This window comes from Lepisosteus platostomus, chromosome 7 (assembly GCF_059453375.1).
Source record: "Lepisosteus platostomus isolate fLepPlt1 chromosome 7, fLepPlt1.hap1, whole genome shotgun sequence".
Taxonomy (NCBI): domain Eukaryota; kingdom Metazoa; phylum Chordata; class Actinopteri; order Semionotiformes; family Lepisosteidae; genus Lepisosteus; species Lepisosteus platostomus.
This window is the reverse complement of record NC_142617.1, coordinates 54,275,564-54,295,463: the sequence shown is the minus strand read 5'-3', so window position 1 is coordinate 54,295,463 and position 19,900 is coordinate 54,275,564. Positions and strand designations below refer to the sequence as shown.

Genomic DNA, 19,900 nt, shown 5'->3' with positions numbered 1-19,900 from the left:
TTACCACTCTTGTGGTAATGGACACAACCATGTCTACTGTATGTAAGATGTATTACTTTTAATTTAAATTATTGTAAGTTGTACTGATTTATACATTGCCACTTAAACATTGTTAAACAATAACTAATGTTTTTTAACAATATCTTTTCTTAAACACATCATAAATAGATATCATCAAAGGGCATTAATAAAGTCTTAAGTATGTTAGATATGAATTTAGCATCTGATAAGGGTCAAGAAGCTATAAGTGAAAAACTAAATAAAAACATGACAGCACAAAATATATGTATTGATAGTTATCAAGTTACACAGGAGTTACCTTCCTGAACCTGCTACATGACCCAAATTCTAAGGATGTTTAATTTTCATATTTTTGTAATACTTAATACATAAAGCATTTCTGTATATATATATAGCGCGAACATTGTAAATCCATGTGTTAGTGATACAATTCGGATTATTATATTATCTGTTAGATAAAATACTTCAAATAAAAAGATTCAATTGTTGCATTTTATAGGTGATTGTTACAGTGTGTTTGGTTCGACTCGGGATCTGTTACTGTTGAGCGGGAATAATGATGTGTTTTTCTGATCTCTATCTGTTGTCCATTAGTTGTACAGAAGACTCAGTTCAAGTAAAGAAAAGTTAATTACTGTATATTAAGTGAGTTAGTCATTATTATAGAAATATCACAGCTTGAAACACTGTATGTAACGACCCCATGACCAATCTAAGCATTACAAACATGACTTTATGTGTTCATACTATTGTACATTATACTGTATATAAAAAATTTTAACTAAAGAAAAAACTAGACACAATCAAAATATATGTAATTTTTTTATAACACATAACTCAATTGATGAGAGGCATGTGTCTTTGTTTTTGATCTTCTGTCCACAAAATTAAAAGTTTTTTCCATTACTTCAATTGCTTTTCCTCTCTACTTGGTTATAAAAGTTGATTTCATGGGGGCAGTTCTATAAGAATTTTCTAGTATTTGTTCTTTGTCTTTTGCAATGATTTTCACCGTAGATAACACCAGTACGAGTTCACATACAATTTTTGATAATGAATCACCTTTCTCATACCTATTTTATATACACATTTTATTTCTAGTGTAATCGTTTTGAGCTGCTTCTTCACTGCACCAGTATCACTTTTCGCATCAGATTTGCTGGCCACGGTTAGAGTAAGTTCAGTGCAAAAAATTAAATGTGAGCTTCAAAGAATACACCACAGTACAGGTTTCTTCCACCCCTGCAACTCAAAAGTACGTTTGAGTTCTGAATGCTACATACAGTAAACGAATATATACACATCTGAATTTTTATTTTAAAGGGGTTGCTATGTAAGCATGAGTATACATAAGTTGCATACTACATGACTCGGTGACCACCAGTATTTTGTAATAAATTACATTTGAAGTTTGAGCATATAAAAAGAACTAACCACTTTTCACATACATGTGAACAAATTACATCAAAACTTCCCTAAACCTGGAATAACATTTGAAATATTGATAAGAATGAGGCACATACAGTAGTCCAAGATACACACTTTCCCACTTCCCACTTCCACTTTGATTACTGTTTCAGCATATGTTGCAGGTATATAGAATATACTACTAAAACACACTGTGATTTGGTAGGATCCAGTGAGAAATATAATTATGAGAATAGGTGAACAATCTAAAGACAATTAGATGGCAAAAGTTGATGAGTGGAAACCTTCAGAAGCTTTTCCTACATTCCTTCTCTCTAGTTTAATAAACTGCATAAGAGGAACCTTTTTGAAAAGTATCTTTTTTGAGTTGAAAGAAAAAGTGAAATAAATCATCTATAATTTCCTACCCTCTATCTGGCTTTACAAATAATGCAGGTATACAGGTAGACAATAAACAGATAAAGATAAATAAATGTTATGTGTTAGTTCTTATAATAACATAAGTTATCACGTTAATCAAGTAAAACCCATTATACAATAATACATTCTGTGATTAATTTTCGTTGCGTTTCAACTCAAGTGACTAGTCTGAGTGGAAAGTACTCTATTAGTTATTCATATTCAGCATTTTGGACAACATAGCTAGTGTGCTTTGTGTTATTTTTAAAGGGATGCTGAACGCTATCATAAAACTTTAATGTTAACAACTCAAATGTTAAATGTTCTTATTAGAACTTAGTTTTGCTATTAGAATTCATAGTTGTTTTATTTCACTCTGCTGTATGACTAATACTAATAAAAACAAAAATATTGGAAGCCTAAAGAAGACATATTTCAGTTTTTCCTTCTGATCATTTTTGAAAATATTTTGAATAATTTAGTGTCCAGGTGACAGGGGAGGTCTCCAGGTGAAAGGTAGCAAAGCCTCGGATATATTGCTGTGTGTACAGTGCTCTAAGGATGCCACTTGTATCCCTTGCCATGGGAAAACTAAATATGCCTTCACCAAACCTCCAAAGCTTTCATTCTTGAATAATCAAAATTTGTAAAATAAGGGGAAAAAAATGTCACTGGATGTTACTTCTAATAAGAACATGGAGTAATTAGTGTTACTACTAAAAATTATGTGATGTACAGTATACTGTGTTCCAACTACATTCCATTTTGTACTTATTTTAATTTTAGCAAGCTTATATACTTTAATCTGCGTGTAAGTTTTGTTTTCTAAGGAGGGTGAGAAGGGGAAAATTGCCACACTTCTGTTCTTCATTCAGATGCACTTGAAGCTAATTCTGGAATTTAATGACATTAAAATCTGTTTCCTTCCATTCCCTCTGTGGGGGGGGGGTACTTGATCTTCTGTATTAAACATAACCAGGTTAGTTACTAACAGCAGCTTCCAAACACGGCCTCTGTGATACGAAACACACATCTAACTTTTACGTTTAAGTTTAAGTTTGAAGATGTTTGTTTTGCACTATATAACATGCCAAAAGAGATAGTATTAACTATTACAAAACAGACAGCCTTATCCTATAAACATACACATAAGCACTCTTATGGGCCATATATTAGGATATGCAGCACAAAAAACACAAGCTAAGTTTCCACACAGCCAATTGTTATATATTGCAATTTGTGTATATTTTGTAATATTTTGCATCTTTTTTAACTAACATTGGATTTTGACAGCCAAATCCAACAAACAATAATAAATTGTACAGTATGTTTAAAATTTTATTAATTTTTTTTAGCTAATTTATATTTATTTTCATAACATTTTAGATACATAACAAAAAATGAAGGTCTGTATTGGTTAATTTTTCATTAATGCAAGGAGAAACGTACCCATATTTGATAGTGCTACAACTTAAATTTTAATTCCAGTGTTTATTTTGGACAATTGGCTGAAGTTTACTTTATCTCGATGGTACCTGAAGATTTAATTAATGATATTCATTAGTTTAATCTATGTAAAATCTTTTTATTATACACAAATACACATAATATTAAATATATAATACTTTAAATGCCAAAGGAAGACATTTTTTTTGCACAACAATAAACAATGGTTTACTCTAAATTGTTGTGGGGCTATTTTAACTTCTAGTTCAGTCACAAAGTAAAATAGAAATGTAGCTAGAAGAACCATAACACTAAACATAATAAAATATACACTTTTTGCCAGTAACAGAAAGGTACACTTTGGTTAAAGGCTTAACATCATCATAATATGAAGAAGAAGAGTATAAAAACAAAGACTGATTTTGTGATTCAACTTGAATGTACAGAATACCTGCAAAATAATTCTTTAAAATAAATTCTATAGTGATCTTAAAAGCTCCATATTTTATTTTGTGCATTAAAAGTGATATAATGTCAAAACACGAACAACTTCAGTAGTCTGTAAAGTAGTTTCAAATAATTAAAAATATAAAAGATCCACTAAATTCAGAAGAACTAGAGGCTTGAGGCTCATTCTAAATAATATAGTAATCGGAATAGCAGCAATTCAAACATTGGACCCCATTATCCAGGAGTAGCAGCAGTAGATTTAAACAGTCCACGCCTTTAATGTATTCTAATGTGATAATGGACATTAACACTGGTTGCTTTTTAACACAAGCTAAAACAGTACAAATAGTTTTCCTGGATTAAATGAGTTGTTAAATGTTTCAATGTAGCACTGGGAGTTAAAAATTGAATTTTGTTCTGTGCAAGAGACTGCCTATTATTTTTCATATTGTTTCCTCCATTACTGTTTCTAAGGCTGATAGATGCAGTATGAATCATCTAAAATGTCCACATTCTATTAATCACTCTCCTTTTCACCACGAACAGAACATTTTATTGTTTTACCTTTCAACTGATTATTTTACATGCAGCATTCTGCAATTCTATGTGATTTAATTTCCCTGATACAAATCATGTTTGTTTTGTTTCTTCTTAAGTTGCCCTTTAACACACTGAATACATTTTCAACAATAATTGGCATCTGCAAAGACTGAAACAGAAGCAAAGTTTGTAGTGAACGATGTCAATGTTACATTGTAATTTTCAAGTGTTTCCCAATCCTTTGTTTGAAACTTTTCACCAAATCTAGAAATCCAGATTTGTACAGTGGTGCAAAGCATTCCTGTACTAGTACAATGTTCCTCTTTCCTGTTCAGACAGCATTAAAGAATAGAGGTTATAAGTCTGGAATGCATGTTTTTCAGAGGAGACATGCATAGTTTAGATGTACAGTACTAAAAACCAATTAATGATTCCAAATTTAGGTAAAATACTAAACTCATTCTGACAAGTGAAAAAAAATAAAAATGGGTTATTAGAAATTAGAACCAGAAAAATATGTTTTTTTATTTCTTAAATAGCAGTAGGTACTTTAATTTAAAAGTATAATTAGTGCAAAGCACATGCTTTACAGATATTTCCTTAAAAATAAATTTAAGCTTCCAAAAAGAGCATTGATTATGAATCTTTAATTAATAGGCATGAATGAATGTTTTGTGAAGACTACACTGGGGCTTTAATTTAATCTTTTTTAAAGTTCAGGTAATCTCATGAGCTCTATTTTATGAATAAAATCAAGTTAATAAAGAATGCTATGATGAGCTTTGTTTAAAGAGACATAACAGCTATATACCCAGGATTCTGCTGTCATTTCGTCCTCTTGTAAAGCTGTACAACTGCTATCCCATTATATGCATTCTGAATAGTTTTATTTTTTAAGTAAAAAAATCTTCATTTCAGGAGATTAAATAATAAAAACACTACCTGACCTCTTTGTTTCCTTCAGTGAAATCTATTTTAAAATACTCTAAAACAAGTGCTCATACAGTATAAAGGCTCTTGTTTGTTTTTAGATTGTCTGCACACAAAACAGATTTAACAGAAAAAATCCAATAAATAACCAACCACTGATTTTAACTAAAAGTATGGGAGAAAATGCTGACAGCCTCTAATCAGTAACAGCAACCACATTCACAATTGCAGAATAGTGAAAGCTAAACAAAAGGAGGGACACAGAGTATCCCTTTGTGGGATATCAATAAAATACTTCCTGGAACCTAATTCATGGGTCTTCAACGCTGCTGTGATATACTTGTCAATCATCACTGCTTGCAATGAGGTGTGCTGCCTTTCAGCTCAGCACAGAAAGAGCATTCAAGTTGCAATCTGTCATCCTTAAGGGAGCTGTAGTCAGGAATACAGTTATCAGAAATAGAAGGCCATGGGGTGATTACTCAGCATAACCAAAACTTGCCAACCCTTGAACTCTGACCACAGCAAAACCACAACTCAATTCAGAAAACATTTTCTCTGCCACAGCCTGTATATTGTAGTCAAAGGTCTTAAATCATAAAAGGTCTCAAAGTTTAGTCATCTTTATTTTCTGTAGGTTTCACATAGGAAAATGGGTATTTTCCAAGACCACATTGGTTAGCAGAAATGGGGACACTAAAATCATTGAATGGATGGCACAATACTAAATCCTTTATCATAAATCATGAGCTTAGGAGCAGATGCATATGCTGAAACATATGCACTGAAATTCAACTCTCCAATGGACATAGAACTTCATTGATAAAATAAGTAGGGGTATGGAAGGGGTAAGTAGGGGTACCCTGCGCTCTGACCCCAAGCTTCTCTCCCTGTCTGTGTGTCTGTGTCTCATGGAGAGCCAGCTGGGGTTTGCGAAAAGACGAATTCCTAATGGAAGAAATTGTATAGGGCTAATAAAGTGATGTTATGTTATGATGTTAGTAGTAAAACAAAAGAGATCAAGTTTTTTTACAGTATTACAACCAAAGAACAGGAAAGGATGAAATAGTCTAATGGATAACAATGGTGACGTTTTTAATGACAAATGAAAAATGGCTGATGTATTCAATATTTCATTCAGCAATATGCTTAAGGAAGAATAACACAGTTCTCTATTAAACTATATTAGAATTGAAGAAAGAAGTGTAATAGATACCAGAAGCACTTTAAATAAAAATGTCATGTTAAGTTTTAGATGCAGTTAGCAAAAGTATGAACTATCACTCTAAGATGAGAAACAATGAGTTTGAATACACTGCTTAAGAAATATATGGGCACAATTTACAACTAGAAAATGTGAGGAGGAAATAAAAAGACAAACATTATGTTAGAATTTACAATACAGTTGGAGGCACTTAATGTGAATCAAGGGATTATAATAATAATAATAATAATAATTGCTTACACTTATATAGTGCTTTTCTGGACACTCCACTCAAAGCGCTTTACAGGTAATGGGGACTCCCCTCCACCACCACCAATGTGCAGCATCCACGCCAGAACGCTCACCACACATCAGCTGTCAGTGGGGAGGAGAGCAGAGTAATGAAGCCTATTCATAGAGGAGGATTATTAGGAGGCCATGATTGGTAAGGGCCAATGGGAAATTTGGGTAGGACGCCGGGGTTACACCCCTACTCTTTTCGAGAAACGCCCTGGGATTTTTTTTAATGACCACAGAGAGTCAGGACCTCTGTTTTACTTCTCATCCGAAGGACGGCGCCTGTTTACAGTACAGTGTCCCTGTCACTATACTGGGGCATTAGGACCCACATGGACCGCAGGGTGAGCGCCCCCTGGTGGCCCCACTAACACCTCTTCCAGCAGCAACCTTAGTTTTTCCCAGGAGGTCTACCATCCAGGTACTGACCAGGCTCACACCTGCTTAGCTTCAATGGGTTGCCAGTTGTGAGTTGCAGGGTGATATGGCTGCTGGGATGTTATGTTAAATTTGTACAATGCACGTAGTAAGATCTCTTTTGGAAGATATTGGCTAGAGAAGAACTAAAGTACCAGACATATTCCCAGGATGCATAAAGGAATGTACACTGACAGTCTAGAACAAAGAAGACTACTAAGGGATCCAACTCAAGTATTCAACACTCTACAGGGCTTTAAAACAGTCAATGCACTGGACATCAACAAACTTTGAAACATGAACCGCAATGTTCAAGTGGACACTAAGGAGAAGTGCATTTTGAAATAAGAAAAATGTGTTTTTTTTGCACATAAATTTATGTGAAGCCGGAACAAGCTACCTGGCAATTTTCTCAAAGCTAGTACCCTGGGTTCTTTTAAGAAAAGACTGGATGAGATTTTCAAATCACTTAGCTCCTAGCAACCTAATGAGCTAAATGGACCAAATAGCCTTCTCTTGTATTTAAACATTTTAATGGTATTATGTAGAAGAATATAACTGGTACCATCATCATTTACTTAAGTGATTCTCACTCATTTCATTCTTCCTGTTTCCAGAGTGTCTGGATTCAAACCCTCAAATTCTTGCTTTAAAAAGAACCTCATTATTCACACAAAAAAACACAAAAATATGTATGCACCAATTACTATTGTTACACATCTTTGAACTTTATGTAGGCAAAACACATTTTTTTAATGTTCCAGAAAATCCATATTACAGTTCTGAATTCCAGATCAAACCACGTGACTCTCGTGATATTCTGTGAACTGATAGATAAAACCATTAATATACTGAGTTCAAAGTATCTTTATATTATATTAGGTTATTCGTACTGATCAGAACTATAAGAACCAATCAGAACTGGTCAAGGGAGTTCTGAGAGCTAGAGCAATTCATTCGCTGCCAATTTGAAAAGAAAACTGTGAAAACAAAATGGTTATGGAGAAGATGGGGCTGAGAAGTGTTGGCTTAACCACTGAGTTGAGGGTCAGCCTGGTTGTAGGATGAGAAAATTAATCCCTCCATACAGAGTGAGGAGTAAAGAAAGGGGTACTGTAGTTGCAAATTAGGGATGGGGTAAAGGAAGGATGCATAAAGATGAATGCTGGGAAGAGAGAGGAGATTACTGTGGTATTTATAGCTTTCCTGGAAATGGCATCTTGGAGAATTCTAATTCAGACTAGCAGAGATGAGGGAGACTTGGCTCCTTAAATCCCTCCCTCACTTTCATTAAAAACTCCATTTAGCATTAAGTGATTAAGATGAAGATACTGAATGAATGCTTTAAACAACTGGCTAACTACGAATAGCATAGTTTTATCAATGAGCTACACAGGAGACTTTCAAATCTTTGAGTTGAAAGCACCAGTAACAGCAAAAACTATTTACAGCTAATATTCCAAAAGATATGTACAGTATTACAAATTTGGAAATACAGATACAGCATATGTGGATACTGCTGTATCCATTAGAAATTGAGTTCCGTTGAGAGAAAAACAATATTCCAACACCTGACGATCACCAGCTCATTAGGGTATTGTAATTACAAGATTTCAAGTTTTTCTTACCTGCATTTTGTGTTTCAACAAAACCACCCACATCCAATGCAGGAGCCATTTGGTTCTTATCATATTCATTTTTAAACATTATGTGGTGGACTATTGTCTATATCTCATCAATACAACACAGGAATTAGACTTTCTCTATATATTAAGAACAACAAAAAATAGAACAACTTCCACTGGAGGAAGATAAAGTCTTAACAACAATCACATTCAAAAGCTTTGCATCATATAAAGCAAATATTCTATACATTTTAATTATTTTTATCTCTTTCCACCGATGGTCCTGTGCTGCTCAGAATAGCTCGGTTGGTAATTCAATTGATTGCAAAAGGAAAAAAACTACTGAGTATGGGAAGACTATAGATCCGTTGAAACTCTTGGCAAGCTGAAAGGGTGCTCTTCTCACACACACTTGAGCTTGGAGTCTCCACATGCTCCAGAATGTAAAAATAGATACTGCAGAAAAAAGATGTGCAAATAACTGTACATGAAAAACAGGACTGCTTTACAATTTGGCTGAAAATGATTTTCTCTCTTGACAGATTGCCATTCTTATTTAAGCACCTAAGCAAAACTAATGGAGGGAAATAATAGTTATTCTCTAAGCCCTTACCTCTGGAGCCTGGCAATGCATTTCAATTAAAGATTAATATGGTAAGCTGTTCTATTTTTCTCAAACATGGTGTGACAATATATAACCGATTCGGAATTGGAGTGACATAATCCGTAATAGCTAAATCAATAAATAATTCTAATGTAACCATTTTTGAGAATAAGACCTACATCTTGGTGGACATCTTTTGTTGTAAGCTGGAACACACAGCAGTGAACACAATGTTCCACACTAAAATGTAAACACTTTTTCTTAAATTGCTCTTATACAACAGGAATTCTCTTTCCTTAGGCCTAGGTCACTCATCAGTTGCTGAACAGCTTTCTTTCAAGGTTAGGTAAAGAAATATCTTTGTAGAAGTTCCACTTACAGGCCAACCTCTAGTATATAAGAATTAGCTGAAATTAGAAGCCAGTAGAACTACATTGACTAAGACTATATAAAAAAGCACTCCACATGGAGACATACATAATCCAGCCAACAGAAAAACATAAAACATACAAACCCACTGCTATTTCTGCTTCAAATGAACAAACAATTTAGGACTTAGTAGTTCATGTACATAAGAACCTATTATTGGCAAGCCAAGTGCACTGTTGGATAAAATTTTTACAGACAATAAAATGGTTCTCTAAACAGAAGTAAGAATGTCAGCTTTTTTTGTAAAGGACCAAATCAGGATCATAAAACTGAACTACAAGAACGTCTCAGTTTTTACTGGTCACATCAACACTGCAAAAATTACAAAGGCATCTTCACTTTAGCTCATTATACTGTGCGTATCTCCATGTGTGATGAACTCTAACATATTAAAATTAAGAATTCTTGCTTTTTATATACGTGGATAGGTAACTGCTGGCCATAATAAACAGTATGTCATTGTACCTGTAAAATATTGTCAATCTGAGTGCACTTCTAGTAACTGCTCACCTTGAGCATTTAGTAAGCTTCGGTGCTTTTGAATTTGCATGAAATACCAAAGTACTACACAGCAAAGAAATGTAATTGTAAAGCAAAGAATAATTATTTTTACAACGGCATCACAGTCTACCTTGAAAGACTGCGACTTTTGATTAATGGTCAAAAATAGGCGTGGCTCACTGTCTGCATTACAAAGGAAGCTTTTATAGTGGATTTGTTGTTTGTCGAGAATGTAAGTTGAATACAATCTCATAGGGCCCTATGGAAACATCTAAGACTTCATGAAAAATGTGACAGCGATGCACTTCTTTCACTGGAATGTACCCATAAAAAATAATATCCCTCTTTTTATTACAATGGACTGGGTAGTTACAATGTGACATTCTGCTGTGTTCCACTGTATGATGGAATGTTATCCAGATACAGGGGATATACCTAATTGCATGCACTACTTTCTTCAAAATAATCTTCAGACTTTAAGAAAAATACAATATGCGATATAATAGGTGGGGAGAGACATATACATGTCTCAACTAAAAAACAATCCACCAAAAGATTTGTTTTAATAATAGCGGTACTATTGTTAGATGGATGCATTTAGAGTATATCTCTGCTGTTCTAGCTGCACCCAGCAGAGTATTTTTAGGTTAAGAAAAGGGGCTCAATTAATTTTGTGGAATGGAAAAGGGAATATAATTTTTAGATAAATACAAATTTAAAGACATAATAAAACACAGTAAAAACAATGAGAGTTTAAATTAAACATTGGAAAAAATAGGTCTAGCCTAACATTGTCAATGACAGATGTAATGAGGAGCTTTGAATTCTGATTGGAACAGACAGGAAAAAAGAAACAACAACGTACTGTATAATGTGGTTTTTCTCTATACACATTTCTCATATTATATTTTTACAAAAATGAACATCCAATCACGAATTCTACTTAATAAATCTACACAATCAGTATCAGAATTTATAACTATAGGCTTCAGCTAATAAATAATCACTACCCATCTAGACTAGAGAAAAAAGCAAGATATAAACATTTGTTGAAATACTATAAGTACTGTATATTACTTAATATATTGTAGAGTGGGTTTTTTCTAAAGGATTAATAAAAATCAGTATATTAGCTCAAGGCTACAATTAAGACTACAATAAGAATGGCCCTTGTAGCTGCTGGACAAACAGGTCGGAGGTGTTCAATGATAATTGAATAGATGTTGAATATACATCTGTTGTCACACACTTTATTTCAGTCTACGGCTTACACATGAGCAGTTAAAAGGGAAAAAAAAAACTTCCAGGGCTGTTCTATTTGCTTATCTTATTTTTGCTGCAATGTCAAACTCTTCTTGCAAAATCCCCACCAAATAATTACCTCCAAAGAGGATTTTGTCCCATTTTTATGTCTCCTTTCTTTGACGTTTATCATTTGTGGGTAGTGGCAGGTCTTTTGGGAAAACTGAAAGGATATAAAAATAGACTGGGAATATGATACAATGGTAATTATTGTTGGACTGATGGTATACTGTAATAAGAGGAAAGGAAAAAAAAGATAAAAGAAAAATTGTTTATTAATATAGATTAGTATGGTAAGCTATGATACTGGCTCCAATACATGAAAAACATTGTCCCCATAAAAATAATTAAATCTTATAGACAATATAAAATATTACAAAAGGGCATGCAGCGTAATGTCCAATTATTAATATTTTGAACTAAGATGTACAGATATACAGGGAGACAATAGATCCTGAATACCTATATTTAATTTGGAAGAAAAATAACATGTAATTACCATTTCAGTATTTTTACCTGAAGATGGCGCGCGGATACACGGAAATGCAAACGCATCTACTTGAGCCTGTGTTGTCTATGACTTTCTTTCCAGCACTGTAATAACACGGTCTTCAAATCCATTGCAGCATACGGAATTTCACACGCTTGCCAAACGAACATAATATCGTATCGTTCATACAATATATACAGTGAAAATAAACTTCATTACGACACTCGGCTGGAGTGCAACCGGGTTTCATTTGTTAGTTCTCTGTACAGAAATACTACCGCAGACGTCCAGAAGACGAATCTGAATAGATCCCTTTTCTAGCGTGCTCTACTTCAAAACGCACTCTGCGGCTGTCCTTTTGAAAAGGAAACAATTCCATCATCTTACACAGTTTCATTCCGTGGTTATCCAGTTTGTTTAAGGGAACATTTGAACACACCAGCTGACATAGATGCATTAGGTAAAATGCGCTCTTAAAATCATACTGCTACTGTAATTGAAGCCGCTGGCTTGCCATTAGCACTTACTCACCTACAGCTGCTTCCAATCATCCTCACGCAACTCGCCCAACGGCTACTCCCAGTGCAGAAAGACGAATTGAGACCCACTACTTCAAGTCCATAGCTTTATAGCACAGATTGCTGTTTAGGTGTTCTTCTGTTCTCAAATTCCAGCTGAATACGGTGCCTAAAGCAGCTTACAGCAGACAGCAGGCACCGCCAGTCTGTCCTATCATTCTTCCGTTAGGTAAAGACAGAGCTGCTTGCCAGGTGCCCTGTCAAGACGGACTTCGCTGTACTGGCTGTTGCCTTGGCTTTATTCGGGAGAGAGGGCAGACGCACTCCTACACATTCGCACACATCCACGCAGATCCCTTAGTCTGCCCCAGTCTGTGTTGCACAGAGCCACTCGCAAGGTTATTCTGTCTGCCTGCTCCGGCGGCTTGTTCAACTGAGAGGGTGGAGGGAGGGAGGAGGCAGGAGGAATTGGAAAAAGGGATGTACTTCATGAATTATTATCAACGCCATCATCATTATTATTTCACTTGTGTTCGAGTTTTTACGAGTGTTAAAGATACATAGTATTGAATCAATTGGATTCAAGAAACGCAACAACTCCAATGCGACGGGAACAATTATTCATGTCATGTTCAGCCAAGTGGAAAATGATTTCTCAATTTTTTTTCAATTTAAATACTTTTTTTTTTACATTGAAAGGAACAAAACAGTCTGCAAATCAGAAGAGCAATTGAATATTGTATTATATGTACCTTACATAACTACAGCTGTGATAAAGCATTTTTTAAAAATACATCCCTTAATTACACATGCATTTATTCAATACATACTGTACATTTTCGTTACAAAAGAATATTATTTCTGTCCTTCCCATGTTATACAATTTATCTTCGACCAGATTAAATGTTGAAATGATTATTTATGGGTTTCTTATTTCAACAGTGAGGCGATTCTCAGAACATCTTCTCTTGTGTACCAGTTTCCCTGTCTGAAATTATACCCAAATGAGATATGTAGGACACCATTTGGCTTGTTCAGCCTACTACTTAAAGATTGCACAAAATGATAAGGATTCAAAATGAAATACAAAAGTAATAATCTGTAATCCAGACTACACACTCTAAAAGATCTCAGAAGACAATTCCATTCAGGATTAATTTTAGGGTTTATAAATCCAAAAGCACCCCGTGAAAACACAAATGCCTTTTAATTATTTAGACATATATAATAAGTGTTAGGGATGATTGAAAGGGAAGCAATAGTTCATTTTAAGGGTTTACTGTAAGGATTCAGACGATGTATTCTATCATTTCCTAATGAAAGGGATCACTCAGACCAAGTGGGATAAACACAACACTGAGGTACTGTATATATAGTAGTAGCATGGTGTGTAAAGACAGCCCATATTTAGATGAAGATGAAAGCGCATATTAAAAACCTATGCGTGTATAAAGGGTATTATCATAAATTCAAACAATGTTCTTATGTTTTTTTCTTTCCAGAAAAAAACAAACTAATTTTTGCAATTGAAGAAAATAATAAAAAAAAAAGTGTTTGTGTGTGATGTGAGCCAAATAGGTTAAGTCTACCTTTTTTCTTGCTTACAGTTAAAGTTGCCTGAAGCATTTGCTTATCCCTTGAAGATGATCGCAGTACCTTTCCCTGAAGACCTGGTGGCACTGTGGGATTCAGTATACTATACAAAATGTAACCACTTATGTTAACCCTATTTTTTTTCCTTATTGTTGCCACCACATTTTTTTTCTTTTGTCAATACAAAAAAATTGAAAACATGTAGCTTCTTACAGAAAAGAAGCAACATTTGAATCAGTGCTACAGAATCCCACAATACTTTGCATGCAACCCAATAAATATATAGTGGTTTCTATAATTGTTGTATGATTAATATACAGAGTATATATATATATTATTACAGAAGTCTATCTAGGTGTCTCATTTAGAGCAGTTGATGATTTTTGGAGGATTGCAATGCTTTGAAATGTTAGGTTCAAATTCATTTTTGTTTTCGGCTATTCAGTAACAGCATTATGTAATGCAGTAAGCGTATAGCCTATAACATTTAAGAATATCTTTTAAACCTTTTTCAGGTGGTAAGCACCAGCAGTTTTTTTAATAATAGCTTTAGACCTTCTTGATGTAATAAAATTATATTTGAATTTTCTAAATGTAATATTTGATGCCTAATTAGATACAATGTCCTCTTTTTGCAAGGTAATGGGAATACTAAAGAGTCTCATACAAACCTTGACTATTGTAAAGACAATTTCAATACCTTCTGTCTGTACGTGTACTGCATCTGTTCCACTTAATATATGCACAGGAGGTTCTGGCTCTGAAGTAAGAAATATTAATAGTGATTTGCTAAGTGACTAGAAGTAATCACTAGGGTGTTAAACTACTGTGAATAAATGTCTTGGCTTCCAGTGTACTGTGTTGTATAAACTTAATTGTGCAGTCAAGCCAATAGCTCCCACAGCTACACAGAACCCCAGAAGAGAAAAAGGGACAGAGAGCAACCAATTTACAGATTGAAGACCTCTGGGATGCCAGTGGTCATCATGTACAAGTGTGTTTTACTTTCAAAGCCATTTCTAAACTGTTTAGCCTGTCTCCAATTGTCTTTTTTCTCAGTGACCAATAGCAGTCAAACTACAGGTGTAATTGAATGCCCTCTGATTAGAATGAATAGAGTGGTGATGGGAATGTAATGAAAAAAGCTACAGCTGTAGCAAGAAAAAAAATGTTCCTGTCTCTGTGTTTGATAACAGAAGAGGTCACAGGACTTTAATGAAAGTGGTGGCCGAAGTACTTGGTAAACAAGGTTTATATCTGTCCTTTCAATAGGTACATTTTTTGCATGTGTTTCTATATACTGTATATGCCCGAGAGAGAGAGATTTGAGACCTGTTACAAAACAAGTGTTTTTCAGTAGTATGCAGAATTTAAGTTTTGTCTGAGTGTACTCAGAAAGAAAAAAAAGTCTGTGATTAGCTATTCATATTGTTTTGGATTTCACTGAACATCAAATATGAAACTTAGTATTCTTAGTATTTTCTAAAGCATGACTTACATGTGCCTACTGTATCCTTAGAAAAACAATCATGTAAAAGTTATTTTTGTTGCTGTAATTTTCTTGACATTTGTTAAGTGCGTATAAACCTGCGAACATTACTCCTACGAGGAGTAACCACTAACATAATTAATCTAATCATTTGTTACAATTTTTAATCAGATAAATAATGAACACCCTTATAAAAGAAAATGCACATTTGTACAGAATCATATAAAAAGCAGAGGTTTGTCATGTAAATAATAAGTGATTTTTAAAAGTTTGTAACATCCTTCTATCCAGAAACAAAACATTTGTTAGAACTTGATACAATAAGCAGAATTAATTTACTGTACATTCACTTTTGATACCGTGCATGCAGAAATCCCTATGTAGGCATTTATACAGTACAGTTTACTATATAGAAATATGAAGATTACAGTTTGCAAGGTTTACACTATCTATTCTCCTATATATCAGCTGACCAGGATCACTTTGGGGATAACCTTTTACTGCTAGTGACCTTTAATATCTTTGATACCTCAATCAAATGTCTTTTTTGTCTACCTTTTTTGAACTTCAAAACAAAATCCTTTCTTCAGGAAAGTGGTAAACACAGCAGAGGCAAAAGGCACATAGATTACTAAATGGAAAATTCAGGATGAATAGGTTTTCTTGTGGGAAATTTCCCAGTAGATAATCTTGGAAGGAATGTACGTGTGCGTATCAGATGTATACATACATTTTTGGAAGAGTTTTATCTACCAGCATTCAATTTTCAATCACCTTTCCAGTCCCTGGTTGTGTATTTTTATTGCTGTGTTTAGCTGGCACTGCTTGTTGTCCAAACTGATGCTGCTATTTCATTTTCACTTAAATCTCAACCAACCTGACAACAGCCTCCCAGAACAGGGACTATTAGGAGCACTGCACCAAATGAGACACAAAAATACTTCACTGAAACAATGGCTTTTTGTGCAGCTTTGTGCAGTGAAATTCAATCCTTGATGTAGTCTCCTGAATTATTGTAGAACAAAATAGGTTTGTGACACTAGGTCCCTGTTAAAGATGTTGCTTGCCTGTGTTTTCTGCAGTACAGATCTAATCAAGCCTGAATCAGATCTCATCACTTTTTAGCAGGAAGCTATGCGTACTTGTTCTGAACACTGAAAGAATAACAACTATCCAGAAGGCTTTGGGGGTATCATAAACAGCACAATTGAAGGTCATGGGGATTAAAGTCCTTTGACAGCTGATGATTTTTTGCTGAACTTGCTGATAATAACACTAAGTTACAGTCTTGCAGATAAGTATAAAGGTTGACCTTAAAAACACAAACACAACAATGATAAATACATGTAAAAGAAAAGCAATGACTTTTGTCTCCCTTATTAAACCAATTGTAACACCATCATTTTGGAAACAACTGATGAGACAAAGAATACTTTTAGTTTGCTTTCTTGGTAAATACTGTATGCACTTCTATGACTGCAGAATTCACATGACCAAATTACACTAGTATTAAATGTATGTTTTGGTGCTTTTCTCTTATCACAATTGTATTTTGGCTGCAGTGTATTACAAGAAAGAATTTCACAAAATGGCCAGTGTCATATAATGGACTAGAATCCTAACATGAAACATTTACAGCCTGTTCAGAAGCCTTTTTTTCGAATATATTCCAATGTATAAGGTGTTCATCAACGGCACTCTTCACAACTAAATTTATCATTCAGGGATCATTTACCACTCTCTCTGAAATGCTAGACTAAACTGTATTACCTTTGAGTAATATTGTAGAACATAAATAAAATAAAGAAGGAGATTGTTTCCAGATTTTGTCGTCTAAAAGGCCTTTTTTCTAATTTATTAAATTATTTAATATTACAATAAGATCTACGTTACTCCTACTCTACCATATAGGTATTTATGTTCCATAACTGAATTAAGATCATCACGTAACTAAAATCTATGTTATTCATAGCCTATATTAAAGATCTTAGTAATATAAGAAAGCCCAGAGCAAAGACTTCACATCCAAATCACTCTTGCCTCACTAGTCTGTGGCCATACCACTCCATTTGTCTGCTAAGAACACACCTCGTTGGCTTTTAGAGCTCTTGCTTGACTGATTTATCTAATTAACTGAGTGATTGCTATTTTAACCCCCTATGTAACATGTGTAGGATAATTAAAGTTTCTGAGCAGTGAAGTCCCCTTTTCCTACATAGCTGCATTTATTTGTACTTTCTGGATGCGTACAATTACCTCCCTACCCTGCATGCGTATTCAGACTTTCTCTTGCGCTCAACTTAGTTCATTAGCTATTCCTGCTCAGTGCTATTACTTTACAAAGCACTTACAATACACTGTTTGAGTAAGGTTTATTTTAACATCTCATTACTCTCTTCAAAGACGTAAAGGTTTGGTGTTTATTTTCCTTGGCTTGTTAACGTTGACAATGAATTACATATGATAAATTGAAGATACTGCCATATCTTTTCTACTTCTTAATTGGCAATTTAATTTGAATCATTATTAAATACCAGCATTAATAAAACATACATTCACACTGTCTTGCCCATTTAATTTTTTTTTCACAATGTATTTCTTAAATTGATAATGCTTATATGCCAAGGTCAGGCTAGACAGAGCTCATTTTAATACTCACAGTCATATTGGCTCACAAACAATGATAATCATTTTTTAATCAAATCTTGGATTTTCAACCTAGGGTAAATGCATGCCAGTGGGTAAGCTTCTGGACTTGTAACTGATTCAAGTCCCTATTGAAGATACTGCTATTGTTCCCTGGAGTGAGCTACTGTAGTTGACCAAAGTCATTCCAGTACCCCCAGCTGTATACCTGGGGACAAGCATTGCTCAATCCCTTTGGGGTGGAATGGTATCCAATCTGTGTTGGGGGGTGAGGTCATGGGCTCTTTAATGCATTTACTGGTCATTAAACTAGCACGAGCTCTGGCCCAGTCAGCCATTATATGCATGGTTATGGACTTTATCCTTGGCCTTTTCTACTAACAACTGCAGGCTTTTAATTACTTAATGGGCAAGTGAAATTTATCAAAACATTACTTTTGCTTTTGCTATCATTTTCAAACACTGATCAAGGCAGTTATGAGGTTAGAAGTGTGTAGTGAGTTATTCGAACCCTGAAGAAAAAAGAGCACGGAGGAGGAATATGAGGCTAGCTGGAAGGTGTAATTGCTAACACAACAGTTGCATGGTTTTGAAACTAGAGTGCTACTAAGTACCACAGTACTCTGTAGAATGAATAAGAACATGCTATAATGAACATGGATTTCTGTGGCACTTAAATTTGCCTCTGCACTTCTTTAAAATATGTCCAGAGGCACAAGCAAGGTGAGTTATGTGGTCTGGAAGACACTAGTTAATGTACTGTTTGTGCTGTGTTGCTTATCTTGGGACTCACAGTAAATGCTGTATTGAATCTGCCCTCCAGCTGTCTGGGTGATAGTTTCAATGTGAGTGAGAACCCTGTAACTCTCATATAGCCAGAATAGGACACGGGAGGCTGATGTGCAATAAGGAGATTCTGAGTTTTCCTGAGTTCAATAAACTTCTGTTTCGGATCTGATTAATTAAATTATTCTGGGTCTGATAAATCAAAACTGAGCCATCCCAAAATAGCATATGAAGACAAATCCTGTGAAACCAGCACTTGAAAACAGCATTGCAAAGCCATAAACAAAAAACACTAAAACACACTAAAAATAAAGAAATTATTTGGTTAGCCAGAGAATTAGTTACTTTTATTCATAAAAGCATATTTATCTCAGTTAAAGGAATTTTGGCAGTGCTTTGAAATATGGTTCTATCTTAAAATTCTGTTACGATAAGGAATATAGGGTATTTTGAGATGGAGAAAAAAGAAACAAGTCATCATGCAGATTTTCCTATCCTAGTTTTGAGGACATGCACACTTGCTGGATTATGCTCTTGCCAAGCTCTATACTTAACTGAAAACTTAATTTAATTAACAAATTGCTTGATAAGAAGCTTTGCAAGAAATTGGACGTTTCGCATTCTATATACAGCTATACTTATTGTTAAATGTCAATCTCCAACATGTTTAGAAACTGAAAATAATGAAAGAGTTCAAAGTAAGACTACTGAGTGACTCAACTGGTGAAAGCAATTGCCTATGTTCAAGCTGGGATCTGTGGTCATGGGTTTGAGTCGAGGCTGTT

At 34.5% G+C, this 19,900-nt stretch overlaps 1 protein-coding gene across 6 annotated transcripts in view; it reads right to left on the bottom strand.

Annotated features, from left to right (window-relative positions):
* Positions 1-19,900, bottom strand: part of lingo1a (leucine rich repeat and Ig domain containing 1a) — a 516,838-nt gene that overhangs the window by 24,659 nt on the left and 472,279 nt on the right. Inside the window, exon 1 of one of the 6 annotated variants that reach the window (XM_088641270.1) lies at positions 12,615-13,025. The exons of the other annotated variants lie outside the window; for them this stretch is intronic. The gene's annotated coding sequence lies outside the window, so the exon portion shown is untranslated. Of the gene's footprint in view, positions 1-12,614; positions 13,026-19,900 lie in introns of those variants that run through there. 6 annotated transcript variants of the gene reach the window in all.